The following is a 23,112-nucleotide window of genomic DNA, read 5'->3' on the forward strand; positions in this document are numbered from 1 at the left end:
CTCTCATAGACACGCTGTTTGATGTGTGATTATCTACTTGCTGTTTAGGTCCTTTCTTTAGGAGGAGGTGAGTACCTGGTACTTCTGTCAGCCATCTAGAAGCCACTCCTCCGTATCAGGTATTTTTAAATGTTGCTCTTTTAACCCTGTAATTCTACTTCCAGAAATTTATCTTATGGACATAATCAGAGACAGGGACAAAGTATTACACACACTTATACAAAATGAAAATCTGAAATTAATAATTATTGTAAAACTATATGGTAGAATATTTTGTAGTTATTAAAATTTATGTTTTTGAAAAATTTTAATGATATAATAAAATGATCATAATTTAATGTCATACACAAATATGAAATTGGACATGATTCTGAATGTAAAAAAGACATGCATATAAACACAATGAACTAAAAATCAACAATGGTAACTGCGGTATATAAATTTATAGATGGTTTTGATTTTCTTCTTTACATTTTGCTGCATTTTCCAAGTTTTCTACAGTGAGAATAAATTAATTTTGCGAGTTGGTGTGGGTACTTAAAGAGTGAATGGGAAATAAAAGTTTTGAAACTTATATTATTAACTATTCTTTGGAAAATCTTGGCTCTTAAATAGAAGAAATATAAGAGCCATAGAGAAAAATGTAAAATCAAGGGATATTTCCTCTCTTTCTTTTCTTGTCTCCCCTTTCCTCTCTTCTCCCCATTTCTTTCTTTCCTTTTTAATGAGAGAGGTTTGACTACTTTACAGTCAATAGAAATGAGGATGAACATATAAAAGCAAAAAATAAATAAAAGGAGGAAGTTTTCAGAGGAGACATGAATCAGATAAAGAATGTTGCAAAAGGAATTAGCTTGGAATACATTCATTGAATAAATGAATAAATAAACAAATGAAAAAATGCCAAGCTGTAAGATGGTTTTGTAGCATTCTGTTCCTTTTCATCACTGAAAAGGAAAGATCAGTGCAGTTCTTTTTTGAGCTAAGTGACAAGATTGAATAAAGAGAAATAATTGTTGACTTCATTATTAAGTTGATTTTGTGAAATAGTTCATATCTGAACCACAGTGTTATTCCTAAATACTAATTGTTATAAAAATAGCAAGGAGAAACAACAGAACAAATCAACTTGTAACTCTTCTTTTAAAGTACAAAATTTAATTAGACTCCATTTACAAATGTTCATTTCTTTTTTTTTTTTTTTTTTTTTGAGACAGAGTCCCGTTCTGTCACCAGGCTGCAGTGCAGTGGTGCGATCTCGGCACACTGCAACCCCTGCCTCCCAGGCTCAAGCGATTCTCCTGCCTCAGCCTCCCAAGTAGCTGGGATTACAGGCACATGTCACCACGCCTGGCTAATTTTTGCATTTTTAGCAGAGACGGGGTTTCACCATGTTGGCCAGGATGGTCTCGATCTCTTGACCTCATGATCCGCCCACCTCGGCCTCCTGAAGTGGTGGGATTACAGGTGTGAGCCATTGCACCTGGCCACAAATGTTCATTTCATACAAAGAAAGTGACTTGGAGAATGCTGACACTTATCCAGACGATTCTGGAAGCAAAAACCACACTTACTCATAAGGAAGGTAATCTTTAGGTGATTGGGGTTCTGAATTTTCCAGATAATTTGCATAAATTAGAAAACTGTTAAATGAGGTATGTTACTTTTTAAATACAGACTGAGGTTTCTTTTTTCCTTTAAAAATGACATTCAGTAGGCACTTACTAGTGATGTTTTAAACTTGTAATTTATTCATACAAGATTCCAAAAATAGTTACAGTTCCAAATATTGCTATTCATTTGATTTATGCATATAGCCTACTAAACTTTAAAAATTTAGCTAAATGTATATTTGATATTTCATATTTTTCCAATTCTTCCTCCTCTAAGGACTTGAAATTTAAAAAAATATAAAAGAATTAAAGGTATTTAACTGTAAAAATATTCTATTTACTCATTTATTCATTCAACAAATATTTATTGAGCTTCTGTTATGTGCTATGTGCTGGGAAACCATTAAGAACATGGCATCTACCTTTGTGAAACTTGCAGATTACTGAGGAAGACAGCGTCTGAATAATTTCAATGTAGGGTAACACATAAGCTAGTTTGGGTTTCAGAAATGGCCTTCCGTGAAAGTAATTTCTAATCTGTAGTAGAGACATTAGGTGCCCAGAAGTGGATGGAGGGAGTCCAGTTAGGAGACTCTTGTGGAAGGCTAAGAAAGGGTTACAAAGTGGACTGCAGGGTGAAAATATTGGAACTTCTGTTTAGGTTACTAGGTTGATGGTGGCCCCCTTCAGCCTGTACATCAGGTGGCTCCCTGTCACTTACAGTACTCAAGGTGTCTTGAAAAAGACACAAAGGAATACAGTCGTGCCCTCACTGATTTGTTCTCTTTGGCAGATTTCAATGTATTACAGTTCCGTGTGCTTAGTTGAGGGAACTTATAAATTATATTATCTAGTTTAGCGTGTCTTCCCAAATAGACAAGTAGAGTTAAAAGATCCCTCTAAACTTCAGATTTAAAAAATAATAATAACATGAGCATAAAGAAAGAAGAAAAAGTAGAACTGACACTTCTAGTCCTAATAAGAGCTCTTTTGTCAGCCACAATGTCAGGTATAGCAATGGCCCTCTAACTGTGGAAAAGAATCTGTCAAAACAAATTCAGAATTATGAAGTAGGTTTCATGGGTTCACATTCATAATTATTAAGGATGACCTTCATTTAAGTGTACATTTGCAGACTAGCAATGAAAAATAAGTAAATCTCTGTAAATTAGTGAATGGGATTGAGAAATGAATGGCTTGATTTGGGAAGTATAGCCAATAGAACACTGCCTCCATTGGGTCTCTGTGAGGTCCCTTTTCAGCTATGACAGCCATTACATGAAAGAATCAAAATAAGCCAGAGTTGGAAGTAGACTTGTGAATTGCTGTATCAGAGAGTATTAAACTAAGATTTTAAAAAATGATATAGTGTAGTGAAGCAAATTTCTCTAACATGATAATATCTTAGTGACAATTAGGAATATATGTTTAGTAATATAATAAAGTATTGTTATCAAATCAAAAATGTAAAATCTTACCATTTGGATTTTTAATTTTTTGTGAATGCTTTTAATGTATATAATAAATAGGACAGTAATACATATATATTATTGTCAAATACATACATGTGCATATTATGTTGGGGAGGTATATTGATGTGGTATAGTTTTAATAAGATGTGTTATCAGTGCCCTTTGAGGGAAACTTCCCCCACAGTGAGCTGTTGGAGGCCCATGCCAGTGAAGGTCGTGAGGATGGAGGAAAGCGAACAGATGTCAGAAATATTTAGGAGATGAAGTGATAGGATTCGTGATATTCCTCTAAAAATGTACGCTGGATCATGTCCATCACCTGCTCCTTATTAAAATCCTTAGCATAAACAGAATAGAGTCCAAACAAGGGTCACGTCCTCAGGGAAGTCTTCCTTGATTCCCAGTTCAGAACGTGGTCTTCTGTTTCTCTCACAAGAGTCATGCTCCTTTCTGCAGAGCACTTATCTCCACCTGTAACTTGTACATTCACTGGCAAGATCATTTGAGTAATATCGGTCTCTCACTCTAACTCCAAGCTTCACGAAAGACTAGCAGAAGGCCTGGCACTTAGTAAATGTTACTCAAAAGAGGGAATTAATTAGATGTGAAGAGTGAAGGGGATGAGCCAAAATACCCCCATCCTTCTAGCTTGAGCAACTATGCCCATGGTGGTGCCATTTCCTGATATGGTGTTTATGGGAAAAGAAGAGGGTTTGAGTTGTGAAAAAAAAAAAAAAAAAAAACCAAAAAAACAATGATTTCAATTTTAAACATGTTACATTTGAATCAAAAACTTTGAACATTTTATTTTAAGAACATACAAATATGTGTATAAATAACTATAAATATATATCAACAGAAGACTATCAATTCTAAATCTCATTAAATACCCCTTTTGGGATTATGAAATAGCTTCATATGCCTAAAATATAACCAAATAAAGAGCCCTTCAAAATAAGGAACACTGAATATTATGTGGTGTTTCTTATTTTAAGAACAATCATGGGCCAGGCGCAGTGGCTCATGCCTGTAATCCCAGCACTTTGGGAGGCCAAGGCGGGTGGATCACCTGAGGTCAGGAGTTCGAGACCAGCCTGACCAATATGGTGAAATCCCCGTCTCTACTAAAATTACAAAAATTAGCCGGGTGTGGTGGTGTACTCCTGTATTCCCAGCTACTCGGGAGGCTGAGGCAGGAGAATCACTCGAACCCAGGAGGCAGAGGTTGCAGTGAGCCGAGATCGCACCACTGCACTCCAGCCTGGGCAACAGAGCAAGACTCTGTCTAAAAAAAAAAAAAAAAAAAACATGTAGAATGGAAGCTTATTTTAGTAAAGCATGTTACTCTACTGAAGTAATAAATAGAATTCTTCCTCCTAAATACTGCCAGCGGAAAAAAGAAATTTTTTTTAATGCTTCTTCCCAAAAGGTACCTTTTCTTTCTTTTTCTTTCTTTCTTTCTCTTTCTTTTTTTTTTTTTTTTGAGACAGAATTTTGCTCTTGTTGCTCAAGCTGGAGTGCAATGGCATGATCTCGGCTCACCGCCACCTCCACCTCCTGAGTTTAAGCGATTCTCCTGCCTCAGCCTCCCAAGTAGCTGGCATTACAGGCATGTGCCACCACACCTGGCTAATTTTGTATTTTTAGTAGAGAAGGGGTTTCTCCATGTTGGTCAGGCTGGTCTTGAACTCCCTACCTCATGTGATCCGCCCGCCTCAGCCTCCCAAAGTGCTGGGATTACAGGAGTAAGCCACCGTGCCTGGCCTCCCAAAAGGTACCTTTTCAACAGAAAAGACAAAAACCATGTTTTTGCCTAGTAAGATCTCAGTATAACACAGTGCCCCCTGAGAGTATGCCTTGAACATCCTGGGATGATCCAGCCCTGGTCCTTACCTGAGAGGTCATACTATGCATTTGTGACTTGTTTCAGATATTCCTGTCTTCTGATCTTGTTTTCTCATTTGCATCCTCACTTTGCTTGATGCCTTTCATCACTTTCCTGTCGACTTTGTTTCTCTTTGTCTTGGATGAAGATCCTTTTTCCAGCTGTATCACCTTTGGATGTCCACTTATAAATGAGAAAGTAAGGATTATCACACAGGATCAGAACTAAGGAACAGTCAGCCCTGTATCCTGTTTCTCAAAGTATCTCTAAGGGCTTATGGAAGTGTTACAGCTGCCCTCAAGTCTACTCAAATGCATATTTAATTTGGACTGTAAATTTATGGATTTATGTTATACTTGCTTTGGAGAAACATTTTAAACATGCTGTTTACCTTTACTTGACTCATTCCAAAGCCTGTGCTTGTAGATCCTGTGTTATTAGGAAACTACTTTGTGCATAATTTTTAGGGTGTAGAGTCCCAGAAGTGACACCAATGGTATCTAAGTTCTTCCTACTTATTGCCAAACTGATTTCCAGTAATAATAATTATTAATGACTGAATACTTAAGATATATTGTTAATTATTTTTAATGCTTTACATGTATTAACATATATATTTCACAAAGCCTTATGAAGTAGGTATTATTGTCTATTTCCATTTTAAATATGAAGAAACTGAAGCACAGAGAAGTTAAGTAACTTGCCCAATGTCACAAAGCTAACAGGCTGTAAGAGCCAAGATTAGAACTCAGCAAATTTGGCCCCATAGCCCACATTCTTAACTCCTAAATTTGCTACCTCACAAAAAGTGGTACCAATTTATATTGCCACCATTAGTAAATACAAATGCTATTCTCCATTTTGGAACACTTCCACTATTTTTTTTTGGGGGGGACGGAGTTTCACTTTTGTTGCCCAGGCTGGAGTGCAATCGCGTGATCTTGGCTCATCGCAACCTCTGCCTCCTGGGTTCAATCGATTCTCCTGCCTCAGCCTCCCAAGTAGCTGGGATTACAGGCATGCACCACTACATCCAGCTAATTTTGTATTTTTTTAGTAGAGACAGGATTTCTCCATGTTGGTCAGGCTGGTCTCAAACTCCAGACCTCAGGTGATCAGCCCGCCTCAGCCTCCCAAAGTGCTGGGATTACGGGGATGAGCCACCGTGCCCGGCCCACTTCTACTTCTTAATTAACACATTCTTATAGGTTCAAAACTTATCTTTCTCACCTTAAAGTTAAGATTGAGAGTTGAGTTGGAGGCCTAACTCTTCTTTAATACCTTCTCTCTCCTCATTCCCACTGTAGGAGAAATGGGAGTGGAGGTGTGGGCTTAACAGCTGTTTCAGCATGAAGTGAACATAATAGAATACTTTGTGCCTATAAACTTGGACTTTGAAACTTAATTGCCCCATTTTTATTTCTGCAAAGTGTGCAAAATAATAACAGGTACCATTTATTGGACACTTATTATATACCAAGCATTGTGCTTAGGTATTCTATAGGCATTGAGTCATTTGATCACCAGATGGATACCTGTATTAGTCCATTCTTGCATTGCTTTATAAATCACCCAGTCTCAGAAACACCTGAGACTGGGTGATTTATAAAGAAAAGAGGTTTAATTGACTCACAGATCAGCAGGCTGTACAGGAAACATGGGAGCATCTGCTTCTGGGGAGGCCTCAGGGAGCTTTTACTCATAGCAGAAGCCAAAGCAGGAGCAGGCACTTCACATGGTGAAAGCAGGAGCCAGAGAGTGAGAACAACCAGATCTCCAGAGAACTCACTCACTATCATGAGGAAAGCACACAAGGGAATGGTGCTAAACCATACATCAGAAATCCGCCCCCATGATCCAATCACCTCCCACCAGGCCCTACTCCAACATTAGGAATTACATTTCGATATGAGATTTGGGTGGGGACACACATCCAAACTATGTCCATATCATTTCCCCCATTTTGCAACAAGCTAGGGAGTTGCACTCACAGTTGACCTGCAGAATGTTGCATATCAGACAAGTTAGACATTAAACTTCCAGGACTGATTATTTGGTACTGGGTCTTTAGTTAACTTGAACAAATGTCACAGTATTGCCATACAGTTGCAATTCCTAATAAACTCCACTCCCAGCTCCCCTAACAGATAAAAAATAAATAAGTGACCTTACAAATATGACTCAGGCCAAAATCAGAGACAGCAGACATTTTTAAAGCATCTCGGGTCAGGTATGGTGGTTCAGGCCTGTAATCCTAGCATTTTTGGGAGGCCGAGGCAGGAGGGTGGCTTGAGGCCAAGAGGTTGAGACCAGACTAGACAACAAAGTGAGAATCTGTTTCTACAATAATAATAATAAAGAATAACAAGGCATAGTGGCACGCACCTGTAGTCCCAGCTACTCAGAAAGCTGAGGCGGGAAGATCCCTGATTCCATTTGAGGCTGCAGCGAGCTATTATGATTGAACCACTGCACTCCAACCTGGGCAATAGAATGAGACCTTGTCTCTAAAATTAATTAACTAATAAGATAATAAAAGATAGTTTTGTTCTGGGATTTTAATTTAACTTCAGTTTAGAATCAGTGGGGGTATTTGACCTCTTGCAAGAACCAATTATCAATCTGGTGAGGTAGAATGTTCATTTCAATGATGGAAGAGGTAACAATTGCCCCTGACACAGTGCTACCCACCAAGGAATGTTAGGGCACACAGTGCCATGTATCTGCAGAAGGCTGACCAACACAATTTGGGAGCTCTTTTAATTGCAAATGTGCTTTTTCCTATGACTGCTTTACTAATTTCTAGTGTCAAAATATTGTCATCTATGGATGAGATTCAAAGAACATCAAGGATGATAAAAAGGGTTAATCAGGCAAAGAAATGTGAAAGTCAAGGAAAACCAATAGTCTTAAAGACCATTTGTTGTTTAGGGTAGACCCTATAAATAGGAACAAAAGACTGCAGAATAAACAATTTATTTTCTAGTGAGATTGGATTTGTTCATCTAACAGCTGCAGTGTTTTCTGTTACAAGTGGGAGATATGCAGGACAGTTGTTCTGAGATAATCTCACCAGCTGACTTTCCTACTTTTTCATCATCATTAAAAATCAGATTTTCCACTGATAGTCCTTCACAGATTTTTAAAAAACACTATATTCAGAAAATAGTTTTGATCTTATTACCCAAAAATTCTTATACAAGAAGACTGCTGGTATCAAACCAGATGTATTTGGAAAGCTTTGAAAACCAGTGCAGGAAAACACATATTCTCTGTAAGTGCACAGCTGGTAGTGGCCCCTTCTGCAGCTGTCCTACTGGGCAACCCAGGTAGGGAGCAAGTGCAACCCGGGTGAGTACAGGGTGAAGCTGGGATGAGAGCAGATGTGGCTTAAGCTCAGGCTGAATCCTCTTTGGGGTATAATTGATTTTTCTTCACAAAGCTGCCCCACCTTCCTGGAACCATAGAAAAACAAGCTATGGGGGCTACAAGAAAACTCTCAGGTGACCTAAAGCTACCCAATTCTACTTTCATAGTACAAATTCCTTCCCTGGCGTCACTTTCAGAGCAGATACAGAATTTTCTCAGTTCCATAGGGCAGCCTGCAGTCAAACCTGGTAATGTGTCCTGAATACCTTAATAACATTGGAAATCTGTTCAAACGGGAAAGGTCCACAAATAACATTAGATACTATCAACAAGTCTCTTGGACCTCACAACCCTATTACTGAGAAAACTAACTCCCTGGACTCTACTGAAATACAGCAGTGGTTCCTATTCAGAGACAGAGTGGCCCGAGACCCCTTCCACCCACTAACCCTCCAAAGATGGTTATTCCAGAATCAGGGAACATTTTAGATCCAGCCACAGAAAACTGGCTTACCAGTCAGCTCTGGATGCAAGATTTGGATGTGCCACTTAGGGCTGTGTGGACTTGGGATAAATTCCCTAACCTTTGAGTCAGGGATTAGGATAGGCTAATCTCCTGATAGGCTGCCCTATCAGGAATGTCATGAGAATTAAACGAGAGACTATCTGTGAAGTGTTTAACCTGCTGTTTGTCTCTCAGTAAGCACACAGTGAATAGAGGAATCATCTAGACATCCCTGGCCTCAATTTGAGAAAACAGCAGCCTCCGTATTGATGTTTACTCTGGTTCTAGGTTGTCATCTAAAATCCAGAGAAGGGGTGAAGATCCTTCTAACTCTAGGCCCAAGAATGTCTGATTGCAAATGGTTGTAGCACCACTGTGAAGACTGAGCACGGATTTTGAATTCAGACCTGAAAGGGAATCGCTTCCCCTTCACTAATTACTGTCTTAGGTGAACATGGCCGATTCAACTTTGTACTTGTTTTCTTAAAGAGGATAATACCCAACTGAGGGATTGAAAGCTTTAAATGAGATATTTACATGTAAAGTCCTTAGCACAATAGCTGCCATATCATAGGAGCTCAATTCATAACTATTGATTCCAATTCAAAAAGTGCTAAATAACTGCAGTCGTTTTGATATACAGAAACTAGCAAGTAAGTTAAAATTGGAACCAAAAGACAAGCTTGGTTCAGATAATCTCCAAACAGCGATGAATACACATTCTGCCTTTAATAAGGTAAATATTCCAACAGGCCTATTAAGCTATGGCTCACAGTTCATCTACTTTACCTATTCAGACTCCTTACCTTATTGATAAGAATTATTTGTGCCAGGCAAGGTGCACACTACTTAAAATCGTTAATTTCACAATAAATTAGCTTCCTCTAGTAAGGTAGAAAGAACCAACTTTTTGATGACCTATATAGAATATTGCTATGTTGTGTGTACTCTTCTCCCCTTTTTCACAAATTTAGAAAACAGGATTAGGACAAAAGTTTTGTAAACAAAAGTTTACAAAAGTAAAGCAGATGAGGGAAGCAGTAAGTGTCAGAGGAAGAAATTGAATGCAGGTCTGTCTGAGCTAGGCTGCCCATGTGTTTGCCCTTTTTGTTTGCTCTCAACTTTCTGTTTTTCAGTATTTCTCAAGAGCATGCCTTCTAAATAGGATTCTCAGGAAGCCACTGTTGAACTAATAAAGGCCATTTACTGCCATTGGAAGGGAATAAGAAGTTTAGTCCGTGATGAGTTTCAAATTTGGTTATCATCTTGCTTTTCCAGTGGTGATGAAAAAGCAAAAATCACCCAAATACAATGACTACTGTCTACTTGAAACGCTCCAGGTAGTTAATTTTTGAATTATGATTCACCTTCCCTTTCCTGTTTTGATGAACCATGAACAGGAGACTGAACCATCCCTATCAATAAAAAGCTCGCTTTTCCACCCCGCAAATTCGCGCTATGACAGTCTAATTGGCTGAGGCGCAGGTGGGATTTCCTGTCGCCATTTTAAGACACAACTCCTCTGCAAGCAAGTGCCCAGCCAGTGAAAGGGGGCTGTGTCTGAAACAAAGAGTAAGCGGGAAAAAAGGGAACCAGGCCCAGTGGCCCCTGCTCCCCTCCATGCCGCTCCCTCGTCCCCCGGACTTGGAGCGCCCCAGCTCCGTTAACCTGGACGCACCAGGTCCTTCGGTCGGGACCACGTGGGGTCTCCAGGCCCTCCAAGAGCTGGCCCCCGCCTCTTTGCGCCTAGGCCGGTGCTTTCTCGGCGCTCAGCAAATCCTTCTGGTTCACGTCACACCCAGTCCCCAAAGCAGAGCTCCACAGGCCAGATCTCAGGAAGGGCTGACCAGGTCTGCGGGTGCTGGATCCGGAAGAGGGGAGGTGCCTCCCGCTTCAGGTTAGCGACAAAGGGTTTCTAAAGGTGCCCGAGCTCCCCGCCGCCCCTGCCACTTCCGTCCCCTTCCCGCCAACCCGGGCCATCTGCAGGCTGTGCCCAGGGCCAGCCCTCCGCTCCAACGCTGCCCGTAGTCCCAGGCGCTGCCCGCGGCTCTCCGGGCTGCGCTCGGACCGGCCACTCCCGCGGCCATCCTCATGCTGCGCCCTTCCCACAATGCAACTCCCTCGCTCCTTCAGCCCCGGCGGGGCTCTGGCGTACTCAAAATGCAGGCCCCAGCGGAACGCACAGCCCTCCTGTCCTCCTCCGGTGCCCTTTTAGCCGCCCCACCCCCATCCCTAAGGGCTCTCATTCTCCAGCTGCAGCCGCAGCTGGGTTCCGAACACGCCGCCGGGCCCCGGGAGGGAGAGGGGCAGGTGCCAGGGCGGCGCGCAGCCTCTGCTCCCGGTGCCAGCTTCAGTGCGCCAGGCACACGCGCGCCCCGCAACCCCTCCCTCACCCTTTCCCCGTTGCTCAATCTCCGCCAGCCGCGGTCGCTGCATCGTCAGAGAGCTGCAAGAGGGAGGCAGCAAGGCGCGGCCGCCAGCAGTGACACCATGTGACCGGCACGGCTCACTGACACGCAGCTTTGGTTAAAGAGCGGGCGCACAGGAGGGGAGGAGACGGCGCGCGGGACGGGGAGGAATGGCCTGTCCGCGTTAAACCATCACAAGCCATGGTTGCGGAAGGGCCACGCGTCCCCCAGTAGGAGAATGACTCCGATTCGTGACCCTCAGCGCCGGTGCATGTCGATGTAAGTGCGAGGCCGGCGAGCAGAGTGTGAGTGGGGGTTGGTGGTGAGGGGAGATTCTGATGCAATCGGCCCGGAAAGGAGGAGAGCCAGGCGAGCGCGGACTGGGGCAGCCACGCCACTCCGCCTGAAGGTCGCCAGGAGCCTCCGCCCTTCACCTTCCTCGGAAATCCGCCAGGCCACGCCAAGCTCCCTGCCCAGCCCTCACTGACGGGGGCCACATTTTCCCGGCCTCCGCAGCCAGACCTTGACACAAAGGACATCAAACTGCCGAGGGTAAAAACCCCGGAAGGGCGGACGCCTCCACATCGCCTTTTGCCACCTTTCCCTTTATTTCCGGAGGTAAGGTGATTATCCGTTCCCGGGGAGGGCTGGGCGAGCGGCAAGGGGAGATTTAGATGTCGGAGGAGGAGGTAACGTAGAAATCATCTCTGCGGGCGTGAAAGCAGAGAGAGCTCGGCTGTGCCCGATGCTTTCGGATGTTGCTTTTACGAGAGGAAAAGTCCAGGTCTCCTGTGCTTCCCGAACGCACGCGGCTAGCGGGAGGAAGCGCCAGGGCCCCCGAGTTCACCTTTGCGTGGGCTGTGGCTTACTTTTTGGTTTGTTTTCCTGTGACTTTGGTGTGTTTTCCTGTGGCTGTGGCAGAGTGTGGTACCAGATCTGGTTCCATTTTTACGAGAGCCAGGAACCACGCACGTCTGGAGGGAGAGCGCAGCTGACCCGAGGGCGCGACCGTGTTCTAGGAGTGTTTCAATCCCCGGCCTTTGGGGAAAATTTCCTGTGTCCGCAAGGCCCAGAGGAGATCGTGTGATGTCCGGGGGGTGCTGCGTGCGGCCGGCTGGGTAGCGGCCGCGGACCACGAGTAAACCGGGGCATGTTTGCCGTCCTTCCTGGTGCTCTGCCCCTCTGTAACGCGGGGAAGTAGGAGGGCGCGGGGAGAAATTACTAAAGGATGCTTGCAGTGACTCACTGTCCTTTCCTGCCCTGAAGAGGATCTTCTAAAATGCAGAGGGTGGCAGGGGACAGGGGTAGTGTTTTTTCGAGAGCCGGGATGTGCTGGAGCCAGCTAACAAAAGGCCACCTCTTGCGCGGTCTTGGGCAGAGACTGCTCTCGCTTCCAGTCCCACCTCCTCCCCAACCCCCGGCACCTAGTTCGCGTCCCTAAACGTTGCCACAGAGGCCTTTAAACGCGTGGGTCGGTGCCAGGAGGAGAGCGCATCTTCGCCCTTGTGCGAGCCCCTTGCCCCCTAAATTATCCACCTCCCGGCGCGTGGGGCTCCCCAGCACCCACTGGGACCCAGTAGGTTACCCGGCTGCCTGGGCACCGTTTGCCTGCCAAATCGCCCGCCTGAGGTTTGTGCTGAACTGTAGTCAGAGAAGGCACAAGTGCATATGGCAGCAAAAGGAATTTCGCGGTACCCGCGTCACGCCGCTCCCAGTGCCTTTCACAGGCTGCCTTGGACTGGGGAAGGTGGTGCTACAATTCAGAGTCCTTTGTCTTGCTCTGCGGCGCGGACCCGGGGTTTGTACAAACCCTCGTTCTCTGTTAGAAACCTAACTGCCGCCAGGATCACGTACTTTCTCGGACGAATCCGCGGTGATGTGTGTAGCAAAAGTGAAAAAAGACGCCTCTGCTAGAAAACGGTATTTATTTGCGTTTGGAAGGGGTTTTGACCTCTCTGCAGTGGGTTTTTACATTTTTCACTATAAGGGGGAGGAGGAAAATAAATTTATGGTTTGCAGAATGCAGGGCCCAGCGAGGGTGTAATTTGTCACCTTGATAAAAGAAACTGTGCAGCAACTCGTGCTTTTTCTGACGTCAGAAGGACAACGGAAATAAAACCTGAGCTCGGTGCATGGCTGGCCTCGTTGTCAAATATCTCATGCCAATTTGGTACTCCCGAAATCTTGCAAAACAGCCAATTCCGGGGTACTGACCTGGTGTGGACCCCCTGGATTTTGGTTCGACCCCAGCCTCAAAATGGCCTTTCTCTTGAGAGTCACTCGAGTTCTCAGTATGTCGCTGTAAGCAATTGGAAACTGGAATAGTTTGGTTTGAGGTCTTAATCTTGAGGTTTATTCGCTTTTTTAAAAAATGTGGCCAATAAACATTTTCTACAGAGGGCTTACTGTGCGACTGGCAGCAACTAACAAGATTTGTTTCACCTTCTATGAAGCTTCCGTTCTCAGGGGGAAATAGACTATATAAATGTAGGCATATACATTTCAGGTATTCTTAGTGCAATGAAGAAATAAAACAGGATCATGTGATGGGGGAGGATGCTTGAAATAGAGTGACTCACCAGGAGGGGCGGTGTGAGGGTATAACATTTGTCCTCAGACCCGAATGATGAAAAGGGATCAGCTATTTCAATAATTGAGGGAAGAAGGCCAGCGGAAGGAACAGGAAGAAGGAACAGCAAGTACTTATTGCACTCTTCTTTGACTGTAATATAATTGAACAGATAGATGAATAGATTTTAAAGGTGTTTTGAATCTTTAAACCTATATGTATGTTGTTTATGTATATTTTTTATGATGCTTCATGAATTAAGGCCGTTTAATGAAAGGAGCACCATGTTTCTGACATCTGACTATTGCTACTCTTTTCTTTACTCTGGGTGATGCTTGTGGACAAAAACCGATTTTACTCATTGTTCCTCTAATGTCCAGCACATAGTACCTGCTTAATAAATACTTGTTGGATTGAGACCTTGAGACCTTGATCAGGCCATCTTGTTCATCTCTTTGTGATATTATTGGCCATCCCTTCCGTTCTATATCTCATCTGTTCCCCTTCTCCTAAGTTTGAAAATGAGAGTCTTTTTCTTCTCTGCTTCTCCTTCTCTTACTGCCCTTCCCACTTTGAGCAGTGACCAGGCCCTTGAAAATACCCCTCACACTTGTCCTCTTGTCTCCATTTCCACTGCCCAAGTTCAGGTCCCTGTCACCTTACCTAGACTTGGAGACATATGAAACAGATATAGCGGTGCCTTGAACAACCTAGGGGCAGTGGGAGTGGGCGGTGGAGAAAAATGCAAGCACAACATATGGTTAAGAGTGAAACAGCCAGTTACTGAGGTGGAACAGCTTTCCTGTTGGTCTCCTCCATATCAAGTTATGCTCCCCTAATTACATCTCCATTCTTTCATGAGGTTTATATTTCTAAAATTCAGTTCACATTTTGTTAAAGGACCTTGCTTTTAAAAACCTCTGAGGGTTTCCATTGCACACAAATACAGTCCAAATTCCTTAGCCATACACTTAGGACCCTTCACAATCTGCCTTCTCATCTCTTTCCAATTTTTTCTCTTGATATTTTCTTTCTCACAGTTCACCCTATTCCCTCCCTATCACTTTTCTGCTTCAATATCTGTGTGGATTGGATTCCAGTCCAGAATGCCTACTGAAATCCTGTGTACTTGTGATGGCCTATCCCTCATGCCACTTTTCCACCTCTTGGGAGAAGTGTTCACTGATCACTTCACTGGCATTTTCATAATTATTTGTTTATCCTTCACATTTTGGACTGTTGTTACTCCAGGTGATGGAAGGTGGTGAATAGGGGCTTAGGCTCTGAGTCAAATATAAATATCAGGCCTCAGCTTACTCACCCAGGAATCTTGGGCAAGGTGTTTGGCATCTCTAAGCCTCAGTTTTTTTCTTTTGCTAAATGGGAATGATGATGCTGGTGGTAGTGTTGGTGGTACCCACTTTACTGAGTGATGGTAAAGATTTAATTAAGATAATGAATGTGAAGTATTTGGTATAGTGTTAGCATTCCATATGTATTGAATTAAACATAGCTACCAGAGGAGGGAGAGAAAGTTGATCAGTAAAGTTCCCTTTACCTCTGAAATTCTGTGACTATGTAATCTTTTAAAAATACTTTTCTGAAAATATATCTTAATGGAAACTACTTGGATCTTTTTAGTCTCTGGGAGAATATACATCTATGAAAGGTGGTGAGGAGGTAGGAGAAGTATGTGCGCAGAAGTACTTTGAAGAATGTGTGACAGACTTCGAAAAAGACATCTTGTATGCAAAGGCACACAGAGTAATATAATGGACTGTGGAGACTCAGAAGCCAGAGGTTGGAAGGGAGGATGCCAGATAAAAAGCTACATATTGGGTACAATGTATACTACTCAGATGACAAGTGCACTAAAGTCTCAGATTTCATCACTTTCAATTCATTTATATAACCACCAAAAATCACTGATACCCCAAAATCTATTGAAATAAAAAAATTTTAAGTAAAATTAAAAGATTAACTTTAATAACCTAAAAAGAGACACTGACCCTAGATTTAAAATAAGATTTTAAATTTAAAAGTATTGTTGTACTTATTTCTGAAAATTGATCACATTTGTTTTCTAGTGATAACCTTACTAATAACAGAGGAGTTCCCCTAACCATGTTACCTTCCCAATCACTGAATTCCTCTACTATTAGTAAGTAACTCTGTTTCAAGTGAGGTTACAATGTGACTTTGGCAATAACTAGCTGGGTACCCTTGAGCAACTCATTTCACATTTTTATGCCTCATTTTCTCATCTGTCCAATGCTAGTAATAGTATCAGTGCTGCGTACCTCAGAGTTGTGAATATACAATGAGAGCAGAGCTGAGAAAGTCCTTGAACAAGTTTAAAAAAACTATTCAAGATGATAGTCATCTGGCATTAAGCATGCTGCTAATCTTCAGGGTCAGGTGATGGTTTTAGATTAGTGAGTCTCAGAGCAGACTTCACATTAGACTCATCTAGGGTGTTTTAAAAGCTGTCAGTGCCAAGACTTCATCTCCAGAGATTCTGATTTAGTTGGCCTGGGATGGAGCCCAAATATGGGAGCTTAGAAAATATCAGGGGTGATTTTGATATGCATTGGTTTAGATTTAAAGCAAGGAAAACAAAACAAACATCAGAAATTAAATGAGGACCTCCATATGTTGCTTGACAAAGTCTTAGTCTTAGTAGTGTGAAATTATGAGCTTGACTGACTTTTCCCCGATTTTACTAAACCAACCATTTGTTGACATCATGGAGCCACAGCCTCAGGTTACAGTTTATAACCTGAATTTTCCCAGGCATAGACGCCTGTCCAGTGATACAGCCAGAGCCACATGAAGATTTAATGTGTAGATCTCAGTTTCCATCTCTTAGGAATGGCGAAGGTTGGAAAAGAAAGCGACAATGGAAAGGAAAAAGAAAGGGATAGGCTATGGACCAAGGTATAGAAGAAAGAGGCTCTGAGTAGGAGACAGACAGGGCAGAGCACAGAGAAAACACTGTGTTTAATTTATTGAACCGGTTTTGTTTAGGTTGCAAACTGGTGGCTAGAGAGCCAAATTAAGCTTGTGGGCATATTTTATGTGACTTACGCTTTCTTTTAAAATTATTTGAAATAGTTGCCAACTCTTAAATATCAGAATTTCACTTAGAATTTTGATTTCTGGCATTTATTGAAAAACATAAAAATAAAAAGACCAGGCTCATTCCTGCCACTAGTTGGAGGGAAATAGATGGGACATGTGTTCTCTAGTTCCTTATGCCCAGTCTGCTTTGCCTATTTATCTTACCTACCTGAGCACTAGCTTCTTTTGTTTTAACTTTTATTCTAAATCTGGGGATCTTAACATTGGCTGCACATAAGAATGCTCTCCTCTGGAGAGCATTTAAAATAACCATGCTTGGATCCTGTCCTATACCAATTAAGTCAGAGACTGTTGTGTGTGTAATGTCCCCTTATCACTTTTATTTTTTTAAAGCTCCCCAGTTTGTTCCAATGTCCTGTTAGAACTGAGGCCTATTGGCCTACAAAGGCAACTATTCAAGAGATTTGTCTACAAGTCCACCTTCTTATCTTTGGAAGTGATTCATTAAGAAATAGTGTATAGAATCATTAATTCAGAGAACTGGGAGAGGTCTTTGAGAGAGCAGCCATTAATCCAATCTTCTTATTTTAAGGTGAGGAGACAGAGACCCAGAGAGGAGAAAGGAATTGTTCTGAGACTGTAACCATCATCTGGTATTGAATTATATAGCGTCTTTTATTACATTTTCTCTTTTCAAATAAAAGTCTATTTTTAAGATTTCTTTTTATAAATGATCATCTTTATATGCACCACTTTGTGATGCTTTAAAGTTCTTATTATTTCTGTTTTTCCTTGAGTATTTTGTTGGAGTCATAACTTAGCTAGGGCTTAAAAACAAACACACAAAACTGTATCCATCTTTTTTAGTACAATAGCAATCCTTGATCAGAAATATCTTTAGAACAAAAAACATATATGCAAATAAAGAGATTTTTCTCAAGGGCTGAAATATTCCAGGCTGTTTTCAACCGCATGAGTTTTTAGTAATTATTTAAATCCATTAATTTTCAATTGACAAGAAATATTTTTAATTTTGTTGGTATTCACACTACTCATATACACTCACTGTTCTAATTAATTAAGATTCAATTCTTTTGGAGTTTTTTTTTTAAATGTAATATACACTCTGTCCTCCTATATCCAGTTATAGGTTGACTTCATTAACTTTAGAGTTTGTTTTTTCTGTCTTAAATAAATTGGAATTGTTTCAAAATTTCTGATATAGATAGGTCAGTTACCAACATCATAAGCTGGTCATGTTGATAACAGACATTTAAAAGATCATATGGGAACTTGAAGACGAGAGGAATTATGGAACGATTAAGAGCAGGTTTTGGGATCCTGTTAAGATAGGATGCAATGGGCAATTTGTCCAAGGAAGTTAGCGGTTCATCTCCATTCCCCACAAAGAGGGGGTCCATACTCATCCCCTGTGAGCTTCTGTAACACAGGGCTTCTTGCCCTTCACACTACTGACATTTGGGGCCAGACAACTCTTTGTTGTGTATGGCTGTCCTGTGCATTGTATGATGTTTAGCAGCATCCCTGGTCTTTCTCAACTAGATGTCTGCAGCACCCCCTCACTTATTGCAACCCAAAATGTCTCCAGGCATTGCCAAATACCTCCTGGGGGCAGGGAGAGGGACATAATTGTCCCCAGTTGAGAACCACTTCTTTAATACAACTCCTTCTCTGGACTTTTAGAAATCATGCCAAGAATTCTTAAACATTCCAGGCATAGTGGCTGGGACAGTAATGATAAATACCTTCCATTTATATAGTTCTTTACAATATTAAATGCATTTTTACATAAATCCCACATGCCCAGATCAAATGTAAAGGAGATTAGGTGGTAAACTTAATGAAAACTATGAGGTAGGGCTATCCACATTGCTTCATGTTCTCATTTTTGTTTTGTTTTCCATGGGAAGATGGTGTTTGTGATGCTCACTGAATATATTGTCTGCAGGCAGGTGATCATAGCTTTCTTTTTAAATTTAGTCCTCATTTTTATTGTTAACATGTGTTTACTGTCACCATATACTAGACCTTTGAGATGTATGGTCCTTGTCCCCAAGGAATTGAAATTGTAAATAAAAAGATTACTGAAATATGAGCGCCCTTGCTATAAGCCAGTGAGTAATCTACACAAAACTGCTGTAAGAATTCATCACAGGTAAACAGTCAAGCAGGTTCTCAACTGGGACAATTATGTCCCTCTCCCTGCCCCCAGGAGGTATTTGGCAATGCCTGGGTTGGTCATTGGAGAAAGGCATCACAGAAGAGTTGGCTTGAATTTTTTAAAAAAGCAAGCAAGCTGGGCTTTGAAAGAAAGGTCATACTTAAGTTAGCATAGGCTTCATGGGAAGGTGGAGAGGGTGTGTCCAGGACCAGGGAGATGGTGTGAACAAAGCAGAAAACTGCATAAGAGTAGACCCATTGCAGGAATGGAAAGTTAGAAGGAATGCAGTGGGAGCATAAATAAAGAGAAAGCTGTCCGAGGTTCTAGAGATTAGACCTCATCCTGTAGAGGGAACAGTTATGATTGGCAAGGCAGAAAGAGGAATGTGCAAGACTGTTTTTTCAGGAAGAATCTGCCTCTATAGGTGGGAGAGGGCAAGAAGCAGGAGGTAGCGTGGCGGAGAGTGACTGTGGCAAAGTTTAGGCTGTGAAACTGTAAGGAATAAGGGAAAGGAAAAGGATTTTGTGAAGGAATGTTGGCAGGACTTGGCAACTGATTAGATATGAGGTTGTATAAAAGCCATACCCAAGTTTCAAGTCTGAGTGACAAGGAGAAGGTGCATTATATCTTTAACAGAAATAGAATGCTGGCATGTGAGGTCAGGTGATGCGTTCTGCTTTAGGCATGTGGAATCCGAGGTAATGATAAACATCCTAATGGAGCAGTCCAGAAGGCAGCAGGAGTCTGAAAAGAATTTATGGAAATGTTTCTGAGAAGGAAAGAACCTGAGAGATAACCTCTCTTTCATGCCCTCTCATTTTACAGATGAAGAAACATGTGACATGTTAAGTGGCATGATCATGATCAAGTTGTGTTTATGAGGGAGATCCTATTTCATAACGCAAAGGAATTCTAGTTTTATAAAGTGAAAAAGACTGGGAAGAAAGATCTGAAAGATGCCTTTGTAGAATGAAACTTGACACTACAGCCCTGAAGCCCTAAAAAGGAAAGAATTTGGAATATGTGGAGCAAGAAGAGTCGAGGCCCAAAGAGCTACTTCTACACAGAAAGTTGGGAGGAGGAGGGATCTGGCAGAGGAGACCAAGAAGGTCTTGGGAGGATGCAGTGTGGAGTTATTTGGGAGAAGTCAGAAAACAGGAACAATGGTCACAATAATTTACAAAACCCGGGCCAGACGCTGTTCTAAGCACTGCACATGGACCAAGTCATGGAATCTTTATGACTGTATCAGATGGGTATTGCTTTAAGTCCATTTTACAGATGAGGAAACTAAGGCAAAGAGAAGTTAACCTTCTTGCCTGGGGCTACACAGCTTCTAAGTGGTGGAGCCAGAATTTCCTAATCAGGCATGATTTCAGGGGAGTGGTGGCAGGAGCAAGTAGTTTAGAGACTGCTAGCAGTAAAGAGAGGGGTGTAGTGATAGTTCAAGGTTCTAGACAGAGTTATGTTCCAGATAAAGAGCTCTGAGGATGATGGATGTCAAGAAGGGAAGGCAGAGAGAGGAAGTAGAGAAACAAGGTCCTAGCAGAAGAGCCAGGACCTTAAGCACAGGTTAAACCATTAGTCTTGGGCAAGAAGAGAGTAAAACCACTTATTTTTCTGAGACCACTTACTAGCTTCCCAGGTTTTTCACTACCAAAGGCCATTTTTATTATTCCCCACCTTCCAAGAGCCCCAGATTTTCAAAGATTTTGATGATCGGCTTTAATTTTTTATTTTAATTAAAGTATAAATTATATGCAATGCAGTGTCCAGATATTAAGTATACTATTTAATGAGTTTTGAGTGTTGACTTTAATATATTAATTCATTTCCCATTTTTATTACTCAAAGGTATATAAAATTGCCAATCAAATTTAGGATTATCACATCAAGTTAATGAAGTCTTGCTAACAGTATGGATACCTCACCATTTAGTTAACCTGTTTAGCCTGTTTGAGGCCTTTTGAAATATAGATCCATGTTAGTTCTTAGATCCTTATCACTATCATCTATGAACCCTGAGGATCCAAGAACCCCAAGTGGGTAAACAGACACAGTCAGTTATGGGACTAGCTGGCCCGGAATTATAGAACCATTGTTGACCTTAGGCTTAACACTTTCTCCGCTTTAAAAATTATATGTATTTAAGGTGTGCAACGTGATGTTTTGGTATACATATGCATGGTAAAATGGTTACTAGAGTCAAGAAAATTAATATATCCATCATCTCACGTGGTCACTTCTTTTTTGTGGCAAGAGCACCTAGAATCCACTCTTTTAGCAAAAATCCCATATATATAATACAATATTACAGGTTGAGCATCCCTAATCCAAAAATCCAAAACCCTGGCTGGGCACAGTGGCTCACGCCTGTAATCCCAGCACTTTGGGAGGTTGAGTTATTTGGATCATCTGAGGTTAGGAGTTCAAGACCAGCCTGGCCAACATAGTGAAACCCCATCTCCACTGAAAATATAAAAATTAGCTGGGCATGGTGGCATGTGCCTGTAATTCCAGGTACTCGGGAGGCCAAAGCAGGAGATTCTCTTGAATCTGGGAGGCGGAGGTTGCAGTGAGCAGAGATCTCATCACTATACTCTAGCCTGGGTGACAGAGTGAGATTTCATCTCAATAAATAAATAAATAAACACATTTTAAAAAGTCCAAAACCCACAGTGTTCCAAAACTTAAAACTCTGAGCACTGACACGATGCCCAAGTAGAACATTTTATATCTAACCTCCTGTGATAGGTCACAGTCAAAATGCAGTGAAAACTTTGTCTTATGCACAAAATTATTTAAAATATTATGTAAAATTGCCTTTAGGGTATATTTGTAAGGTGTATATGAAACAAATGAATTTCAAGTTTGCACTTGGGTCTCGTCCCCAGGATATCTCATAATATGTATGAAAATATTCCAAAATCCAAAAAATCAAAAATCTGAACTACTTCTGTCAGAGGCATGTGAACCAGAGCAACTCCATCTTAAATAGGAGCTGAGTAAAATGAGGCTGAGAGCCACTGAGCTGCGTTTCCAGATGGCTAAAGCATTCTAAGTCACAGAATGAGATAGGAGGTTAGCACAAAGTACAGGTTGTAAAGACCTTAATGATAAAACAGGTTGCAGTAAAGAAGCTGGCTAAAACCCACCAAAACCAAGATGATGATGAGAGTGACCTCTGGTCGTCCTCACTGCTACACTCCCACCAGCACCATGACAGCTTACAAATGCCATGACAATGTCAGGAACCCTATATGGTCTAAAAATGGGAAACATGAATAATTCACCCCTTGTTTAGCAAATCATCAAGAAATAATCATAATCAGCAACCAGCAGCCCTCGAAGCTGCACTGTCTATGGAGTAGCCATTTCGCTTTACTCTATGGAATCACCCTGAATTCTTTCTTGTGCGAGATCTAAGAACCCCCTCTTCTGGGGTCTGGATTGGGACCCTTTTCCTGTAACATCTTTCTGGCAACCACGAAGGGGCTATAGTGCAGAAACCCGCAGTAAGTGTTGGGGTCTTGTAACATCTTTCTGGCGACTGTGGAAGCGACGATTGTGAGGAAACCCCTGATCCAAAGGCTAGCTTTGGGTAAGTGGTGGGGTCCTGTGACATCTTTCTGGCCACCGCAGAAGCAACTAGTGAGGAAACCCCCAACTCAAAAGCTAACTTTGAGTAAGTGGTGGGGTCTGGTAACGTTTTTCTGCCAAACCCGGAAGGTACAATACTGAAGAAGCCTCCCAACCCAAAGGCAATAGATTGATCAGCCAACTTGGGGTAAGTGGTGGGGTACCTGGGTAAAGAATGGGATTGGGTTAGAGGCCCAACTTAGGAGAGTTAGAGTTTCTCCTAAGACAGAAAGGGTTAAAGCCTCCTCTTGATAAAAGACAAGGACACCCATAATGGGTTAGAGGCCCAAATTAGGAGTGTTAGAAATCCTTCCAAGATTTAGGGGGTTAGAAGTCCCTCTCAGTAAAGTCCTTCTCTTAAAATCCCTCTTGGCTAAGAATGGGCTTGG

General features: G+C 41.9%; 1 protein-coding gene across 19 annotated transcripts in view; it reads left to right on the top strand.

Annotated features, from left to right (window-relative positions):
- The first annotated feature begins 10,320 nt into the window (after positions 1-10,320).
- Positions 10,321-23,112, top strand: part of SLC38A1 (solute carrier family 38 member 1) — an 87,123-nt gene continuing 74,331 nt past the window's right edge. For 2 of the 19 annotated variants that reach the window (XM_055357378.2, XM_055357372.2), the window contains exon 1: positions 11,252-11,870. The gene's annotated coding sequence lies outside the window, so the exon portion shown is untranslated. Of the gene's footprint in view, positions 10,742-10,975; positions 11,871-11,978; positions 13,173-23,112 lie in introns of those variants that run through there. The other 17 variants (XM_055357379.2, XM_055357382.2, XM_055357383.2 and 14 more) reach the window with 16 other exon arrangements.

The sequence above is a fragment of the Gorilla gorilla genome, chromosome 10 (genome assembly GCF_029281585.2).
Source record: "Gorilla gorilla gorilla isolate KB3781 chromosome 10, NHGRI_mGorGor1-v2.1_pri, whole genome shotgun sequence".
NCBI lineage: Eukaryota > Metazoa > Chordata > Mammalia > Primates > Hominidae > Gorilla > Gorilla gorilla.